Genomic DNA, 7,915 nt, shown 5'->3' on the forward strand with positions numbered 1-7,915 from the left:
GATTTTATGTCCAATGTTTCCTCCTTGTCTGATTAATTTCTCTAAAATGTGCCACCGAAGCTATATATGAGAAGCTAACACAACAGATATTTGAGAGCCAATTATTATTCAATTAATTGACTGTATGTAGCAATGTCTGTTTGTTCTGCCCCCACAATTTGTTTTTTGCTCTAGACGGCTAGTGGTTGATAATGGCATTGCATGAGTGAGTTGTGTTTTGGCCCTTCTGTGTTACCATAGTTACATGTTACCTAGTTTAATGCAAGATTCTAGAGAGCACAGCATGTCAGTTCCTTCTCTTTTTGGTTGTCCAGAGAAAGTCTTAGTCCGTGAGTATTAATGTTTAATGCATTCGAATCATTTGTGTGGCTTAACAATTATGTTTGTTTAATTTCGGAATGATTAGGTTTACTTATAAATCGCCAATGCTAATCGCGGTAGCATTTCCCATTGAATTAGTGTAAAATTAGCATTGGAGCTAGCGGGATTACAAAGTGTGATGTTAATGGATACTCTTTTGTTTAATGCTATTGCTTATCTTATCGTAGCTTTGTATATTGTATATTCATTTACATGAGCAGATTGTAAATACATGTTTTGTATGTTTTTACAGTTGTACAAGTTTGGAAGTAAACAAGGAACCTTATCAAAGGCCTAAACCAGGGCTATTCAATTAATTTGGAATTGGGGCCAGTTCATGAAACTGAGGCAAAATAAGGGGCCGGAGAATATGAGTAATTATGGTAACAAAGAAATTACAACAACATACTGAAGGAGTCAATATAATCTATTTTGTAAATGCAGAACAACATATGAACATTGTGATGCAGTAAGACACATAGGCCCAAGGCATTGTTACATTCAAATGGCAATACAATGTTGAAAAATCCGAGACACAGACAATTAGAGAAATGCAATTAACTAACAGAAAACATCCACTTAATAGCACATAACTGTACCAACTTTACAGCTCGTTATCCTCAATTGACAATGAGGAGATAAATTTCAGTGTTACAAGTAAAGAGGGAAATAATTCTCAGAAAAATCAAACTGTCCCCCTTCTCCACTGGCTAAAAACAGAAATGCAGCTAAATGGTAACTGAATCCAACTCACACTTTTTTCCTTCAAAAAAAAAAAAATAGACTGCCCCATAAATCCACGCATGGACTACTACTGTACTCACTTCTTTCCATTTTGAACATAAATCAGACACCTTAACAATCAGTTCAGCCATATCACAGGTATTTAAGATTGCACTCATTTGAGTTACAGGCAACATCAAATGTATATCCACCACCAACAACAATAAAACCAAAGTGCATAGTATGGTACAGAATAGAACTATAACAGTGCATGGCACTTTATCAAGGCAAAACATTTCAAACTGCATTCAACAATAATACCACATCAAGAAAAATATTAAGAGCATAATATGGGGTGAATAACATGTTAATTGCATCATACTGTTCAAAAATCAATCCTCATTTCTTGCTTGACTAACATGCCTGTTACCTTGCATGTAGTTTGCCAACATTTGCCATCTAATGAGAAAAATGGCATTTTTTTGACTTGGCAAGAGCAGTGAAGTCAGGTGTATATGTTGTCAGGGCAATGCGCAAGCACTGTTGCAGATGCTGGTCAGTGAGGGATATGCGATTGTGAGTTTTAATGGCATTCATGTGTGAGAATGACGACTCACAAGTGTATGTTGAGCCAAACATTGTCAGAAGAAAAAGTGCAAGACCCCTTGAATGTGGAAATGTCTCTCGGCTGACCTCATGGGTCCAGAATTTTTCAAAACCTGCCTGCTGCAATGACTGTCGCAAGTCATCTGACGACTGAATGTCAATGAGTTCCAGTTGTAAAGACCCCTCATCCAATGACGATACCAGCTCCTTTCCTTTCAATGCAAAGTCTGCCTCAACATTCACACAGAAAGGGTCCTTCACAAATCGAATCACTTCACTGGAGATGCTGAAATCCTCAAACCTAGTGGCAAAATTGTTTTTCAATGAGTCAATAAACCCTGACATCACCTCGGTAATTTGCAGGCCAGATTTTTTCAATGTGGGGAAGTGGAGCATCTTGCCAGGACAAAGATCAGCAGAGAAGAGTGAGAGCTTTCTTTGAAAAGCATGAAGTTTCTCCACAAGTTCTGCAACTGTTTTATCTCTGCCCTGCAACTCCATGTTGAGTTGGTTCAAATGATGGAAAACGTTGCTCAAAAAGCAAACAGCGGCATTAAACTCATCATTTTCCATCAGAGACAGAAAGTTGCCAGCTTTTTTCAATTTTGAAGACCGGAGAAACACCAGAATCTCCTCTCTTAGTTCACAAAAACGTTTCAAAGCGTTTCCTTTGCTAAGCCATCTAATGTCATTGTGAATGAGCAAATCTTTATATTCAGCAGACATGTCAGTCAACAGCTTGCGGAAAAGGCGGTGCTGTAAACTGGAGGTACAACGGATGAAGTTTATAATTCCCATGACGGAGTCCATGGTCTCTTTTAACTGACCACTGAGCTTGGCACACAGGAGGCTTTGGTGGATGAGGCAATGTAGCGATCTCACCTGCGGAGCCGCTGCTGCCATCCTCCCGGCGAGCCCCTGATCCCTGCCCACCATCGAGGGCACACCATCCGTCACCAACATGTTGACGCGCGCCAAATCCAAGTTATTCTCCTCAAAGAATGAAGCAATTTTGGTGAACAGAATCTCACCAGTAGTGTGCCCCTCCATGGGAATTAGTCCAAGCAGATCCTCACGAAAACATTCCCCATCAAAAAACCGCACATAGAGGCACAGCTGTGCAACATCACTGTTATCAGTCGACTCATCCACGGCCAAAGACATCACCTCTGCCCTCCTCAGCTTGTCCAAAAGCGTCTCGAAAACGTCCGATGCAAGGGACTCAACTCTCCTCATATTTGACGTGTCAGAAATTGGAATTTGTTTGATCGAATCGATAATGTTTTTTCGTGTGTTCTCATCAGTTACCACCTCCTCAATGGATGCCAGCATACACTCCTTGACCGTCTCTGAGTCTGTAAACGGGTTTTTCTTTTTGCCCAATATCCATGCCACTCATAATGATGCCGCAGTTGCTCTCTCTTGATCCGTACAGGCCCGAAACAAAATGCGACGTCTTTGCTCATAACAAGATGTAAGGCCCGTTATCTTCTGCCTCCGAGCAGCAGAGCCTGGTGGGAAAATAGCATCAAAATTAGCATGGGTTGTCTTGAGATGCCTTCTCAAATTATATTTGTTTCACACGGCAAGGCACTCGTTACAGATTAAGCACACAGGATTTGCATCAACGGCAATAAATGCGTATTTCTCTGTCCATTCATTGTTGAACTGCCTGTTCTCTGAGTCAACTTTTCTTTTTTTTAAGGTAGAGAGAGACATTTTCAAATCAAACTTCGTGCTTGGCTTGAAAGAAAGTCAGAGCGGTCAGAGCGCGGCAAAAGAGCGCGGCACTAGAGCGAGAATGGGCCTCTTTGATTGGTCATGTGTGGTCCCCCAAAATATATGTCCAGCCGAAACAGGTAGATATTCTACGTGTTTTGCCACCGGCTTAATTGGGTGCATACTGCCTCCTACTGCATGAAAGAATGTAAATGTAATAACTACAAATGTAATAACTACACTTCACTCCAAGGGCCGGTACAAAATCCCTCAGGGGCCGGACCCGGCCCTGGGGCCGCCAATTGAATAGCCCTGGCCTAAACCGTTCCACGTTTCCTGGTCTTTTATTTCAAGGGACCGACTTCATGTTAGCTATCTGCTAAACTAACCTAATCGAGAGCAAGAGCAGAATACTGTTGCTACACGCCACCCATAAGGATTTTACTGGACTCCCCGATCAACAAGAGTTTCTTGCTGTCATGTCAAGTGAATGTGTGGTGATGGTGGTTTTAACTTGTGCGCATTATAATACTATAAAGCTTTATAGCAGACACAGGTCCATATAAGACATCATACAGTATAAATAGTATAAAAACAGGAGTTACAAGAATACATTAAACTTGCATATTAGCCTGGCTCTGTAGGATATACAGGCTATTGCACCAATGCCGTCTTAACCTAGAAGTGAATCTAAAGCAGCTTTTCAGAGGGCTGACTAGGGCTTCAATTATGTTGTTCTCTGACTTGTCCAGGCGACACATAAAACTTAACATCAGTTATCTGAAGAGCAGTGGCGGCTGGTGAATTTTATTTTAGGGGGGGCTGAACGTTTGTAAACCAAACCCCTGTAGGGGGGACTGGGGGTATCCTCCCCCCGAAGATTTTTTTTGTGATTTTCATATGAAAACGAAGCATTCTGGTGCATTCTGACAAAATAATAAAGACAAAATAGAACATTTCCTTAACTCTTCCAGGGGTTAAGGAACTAAGTTTTAGCTTAATTTATTTGCCTTGTAGAATTCATTAAAAGGGCCAATACATCAATAATAATTGGGAATTATACACAAGTTAACATTCTCTCTCTGTCTCTGTCTGTATGTGTGTTTGTGAGAGAGTGAGGGCGAGAGAGAGAGAGAGAGAGAGAATGTGATTCTAAAAGGGGTGAGTGTGTTACGGCCAATCTATTGTTTTGGTAACTTCACTCAAATCTATCTACAGTCAAGTATGCATTTAGACAAATACGATAAAATATCAATATAATATGTGCATCCTTTTATGTGTGGTTGTTCAAGACACACTGAAGGCATGATGCCACCATAGGTTTGCAGAGAACTATATACAATATACACACTGAAGGCATGATGCCACCATAGGTTTACAGAGAACTATATACAATATACACACTGAAGGCATGATGCCACCATAGGTTTGTAGAGAACTATATACAATATACACATTGAAGGCATGATGCCACCATAGGTTTGTAGAGAACTATATACGATATACACATTGAAGGCATGATGCCACCATAGGTTTGTAGAGAACTATATAAAATATACACTTCAAAGGGGCGGGGTGGGGGTGTGGGGTTTGTGAGGGCCGCTGTAACCCAGTGTCCATCCTCACGGGAAGGGGGGGTGGGGGACAGAGAGAGAGAGAGAGAGAGAGAGACTACATTACTTGTACTGAAACATTGCTTGTCTCACTTTCAGTGCAGCAAAGCAGTCAATGACTTTCTCATTGAGAGCTGACTTGACCTCCTCCACAATCCTTTCCCGTGCGACCGCTAGCATACATTCCAAAAGCTCGTTCTGCATCGTCTTGGATGTGCCCTTGAACACCGTGACATTTTTCAGGTGGTCATCGAAAACTTCATCCAACTGTGCCACGAAGTTCACCAATCCAAGAAAAATACCTGGGTTTGTGGAGCCCTCCGTCTCATCCTTGCCTAGCAAAGCCAACTCGAACACTCCGCAAAACTTCACGCGTTGGATGAGCCGGTTGAGGATGTGTCGGTTCTTGCTCACCTCATCGTTGTGGCGACGAACAGCTAGCCGGTATCCCTCGTCCAGTTGAGTGGCAATGTTCACCCTCCCAATAGTCGCAAATCTCAAGCAGCTATCCATGTGGATCTTTGACATCTCATGCTTCTTGATTTTCTCAGACAGATGGTGCATATCTGTCACACCAGTCGATTCCCTAACAGTGCTGTCTGTCGTCAGGGTGAAAGAGTAGGCAGTGGTAGCAGAAGACTGCTTTAGCTTCTACACAACCTACTAGCCAGCTTTTTTTCTCGTACCAATTTGTTGAAAATCCTCGGGTGTAGGACTTTCTCCCCTTTGTAGAAATTTGTTTAATAATTAATTTTGGCCAATTTGTCTGAATTGGATCGTCGACTAAAAGGAACTTCTTTCAGAGACGCAACGGAATTGCACACATTAGCAGCCATGTTGAAATTAGCAAGTGACTTGCTCAAAGATATCCCTTCGCTCTCTTTGCTCAGCTACCTATGACGCAAGCACGTTAGGGCGAGTCCCAAATCCCCATTGAAAATGCATTGGAAGCTCATTTTCTGAAAAAAAAAGTTTTAACATGACAGTCAATGGAAGAATGCTTGGGCGATTTTCCACTTCAATGAATTCGCCCAGAGAGGCGGGACCATGTGAAACGCGACTTGAATCTGACGATTCTGATTGGACAATGACAGATAATATGTCTAGAACACTGAAAACTACTTTTGCTGTGATAGAATTTGATAGAAAAAAAAAATCCTCTTTCTCCCAGTTGGTAGTGCGTCACCCAAATCGCCCCTATACACCATCCGCCCCTGGAAGAGAATGAATGTGAAACAAGAGGAGAGAGGGATATATCTCTCTCTCATATCTCACCTCATCCAGAGGAAGACGATAAGGACTATGGTGACCACGAAGACAACAATGGTTGTTACAGCAACATTTGCTGTCTGTGATAATGAAGATGTCACTGGAACATACTCAGTGGATTAAAAACACTAATAACAAACTGCAACATGAATTGTCCAATGTTTAACTGTGTGCATGTGACTGTGTGGAAGGTGTCTGTGTCTTTTAAATGAACAATTTCATTTAATAAACAAAAAGGTGGAATTATGATGTACGATTGAGTTATGTGCTTGGCAGCAATAGTTTTTTCCAAGATCAGTTATGAAAGTGATAGTGTAGTTCTGTCCTGATACTTTCACTGAGATTTCATTGGGGGTCCGAGCAGCGTAGCTGCTTGGTGCCCTATTGTTTCTGTAACGTGTTTTATTCTGTAAAAGTCATACTGCAGCCTATACTGTACGTTGAAAACTCTTGAAATTTCCAGGTATGGTTACCCCCACTACCCATAAACCCAAATTTGAAAATCATGAATTAGGCTTATTTCTCCTCACCAGATTGACTTGGAGTCAAAGTTCTTTCATAATATTAATTTCTAGAATAAGATGCATTCATAAAACCCGGGTCTTATGCCTTAAAAATGTTTACTTTTCCCACAATTTTATTTTAAAGCTTAACATGATAAAAAGATTCACAGGCCACAAAAATAATCAAAAATTCACCAAAATCACCACATAAAATCTTTAGACCAAGCCTCACAAAAATCATTGAACCAAATTTTATTTAGTTCCATTTGAGAAATATTGGCCAATAAAGTTGGAGCAGTTAGCCCATTTTTGTTATTGTATAAAAAAAAACATACGACTACTATTAGGTGGATACCAATACACCATAAACCCAAATTGTGGTACTGCACCCAAAGGTGGCACTATTTTAAAAAAATATGAACTAGCCTTATTTCTCCTTACTAGGTTGAGCTGGAGTAAAAATTCTTTCATCATCAAACGTCCACAGTCTCAACCCATTTTGCCTATATGACCATTTTGTTATTGTATAACTACCATACGGCTCTCATTAGGTGGATACCATTACCAGTGCAAATTTTCAGATCGGTACTCTTTTAAGAAAGTTTTTTTGATGTTGTGTGCTTATCAATCGACATTTTCACAATGTGAATGATGCTTCATGCAGTTCAGGAAAGTCAGTGGCTCAATGGGATAATGCCATGCACTGGTGATCCTTAGGTTGATAGTTTGAATCCTGATTAGAGCATTATGAACATGACATTCTGTCATTGCCCCTCATTTAAGAAACACAACATTGAACAGCACCTGAAATTCATCAGGCAATCAACATTCCGGCTCACTAGTTTCCAAGAATCAGACTGCCATAATTCATAATTAACTCTGTCATATTTATATTTCTTCCGTTAGTGCTCTTGACTACAAATGTTTAATTTCCCCAGAATTTCAAAGATTTTTCAGGTATAAGCTTTGAAGAAAGCCCTTAATTCACTTGAGAAATGTGTGCTTTGAGTTTTCTGGATGTTGTGTGCTTATCAATAGACATTTTGACCATGTGAATGAGGCTGCAGTTCAGGTTAATAAGTGGAACATCTTTCCTTAAATATGACAATTATATGTTATATT

Source organism: Pollachius pollachius (assembly GCF_949987615.1).
Source record: "Pollachius pollachius genome assembly, chromosome: 17".
Taxonomy (NCBI): domain Eukaryota; kingdom Metazoa; phylum Chordata; class Actinopteri; order Gadiformes; family Gadidae; genus Pollachius; species Pollachius pollachius.